Below are 1,473 nucleotides of genomic sequence, written 5' to 3' on the forward strand. Positions count from 1 at the left end.
GCCCTGTCCGTGTGTGCTGCCCGTTCGGGTGTTTCCGCCGACTACCTGCGTCATCCGGCAATGTAAACAATGAGGAAACCTTGGAGACTCTATTAGAGAATCTCACTGGGCCGAAAATTCACTTTGATTCAAATAAAGGTGTGAAAAACCACTTAATTCAGTTTTTTGCCAATAAGGACAAGTTCTATAAGCGCGGAATCACTTTATTACCTGAAAGATGGCAAAAAGTGTTTGAATAAAATGGTTAATATATAACTGAATAGAACTGGTTCTTTCTATAAAAAAAATCGTCTTTCATTTTCCTGCAAAAAACGAAATTACATTTCAAACAGTCCAATAGTACGGGTAAATTTGTTATTAGTGATTTGGTTGTGTAGAGTTATACATATAAGTACATAGACTAAAACTCACTACTACTACTCTGCATCTAACCGCGGGTCTGAGGCACAGTATACTGGTGTGTGTCCTTATACCATGGCTTAAAATGGTTCCGAAAATAACTGTTTCAAACTGTTATATTGATTATTGTTTAAAATTTAAGTTTTTCATAACAGTTATTCAGAATAAAGGTTCTTCGTAATTCTTTCAGTCGGAACCTTTATATTATAGTTTGAAACTGTTATTTTCGGAAAAAATTAACAACTTTTGAAAAAATTGTAGAAATTTCTGATATCTTTTACAATACTTACCCTACCCGAATGCTTCATGTCACATAGACTGGGAGAAAGTTGTGTATGTAATAATTATTGTTATATAGTAAAAAGCAGAAAATTGCAAAAGCATGTATCCCCTATTTTGATCCATAGTTTACATAAAAACAATCGACATGAAAATCAATTAACCTTTAGTAAGAAACATTAACCAAAAATACAAATTTTTTAAATATTGTTTAAACAAATGATTTTGGTCGAAAATCGTTCATATGATTAAATTCCCTATTCAAAAACGCACAATTTAAAGAAAAATGTTTATTGCTATACCGTCTACTTTCCTAGATAGTCCAAAAATATACTTTTAGCACCTAACTTTGAGGGCTGTTTTCACCCCTTTAATATGGACGATTGCCAATATAAAAAAATACATGTCAAATATTTTTTCGTAAACTACAACATCAAAATCGGCGTGTCTGGGTTCGATATGTTCCCTTGTTAGTATACGAAGCAGTTCGAACAGGACACAAAAACTGCTCCTAGACGGCACGTTGCCGCCAGCGTCAAGAAAAAATCCACGACTCCATACGACGGTAAATTGCTTTGAAGCGCTCCTCTGCACCAAGGCTGAAGCCCACAACGCTGCGCTGGCCAAAATTGTGTCCCGCAAAACGAACGCCGTCCCCACTGACGTCTGCCGTTATCATGGAGTAATAGAAACAAGAGTCAAACAAGGGAATATTTTGTGTTGTTACACCGGAAAATTAAAAATCTTGTGTGCGTTTTGTAGTCTCCCTAGCCCTTATTAAAAATGAAAAACCGT

The sequence above is a fragment of the Dufourea novaeangliae genome, unplaced genomic scaffold (genome assembly GCF_001272555.1).
Source record: "Dufourea novaeangliae isolate 0120121106 unplaced genomic scaffold, ASM127255v1 scaffold108, whole genome shotgun sequence".
In the NCBI taxonomy this organism is placed as follows: domain Eukaryota; kingdom Metazoa; phylum Arthropoda; class Insecta; order Hymenoptera; family Halictidae; genus Dufourea; species Dufourea novaeangliae.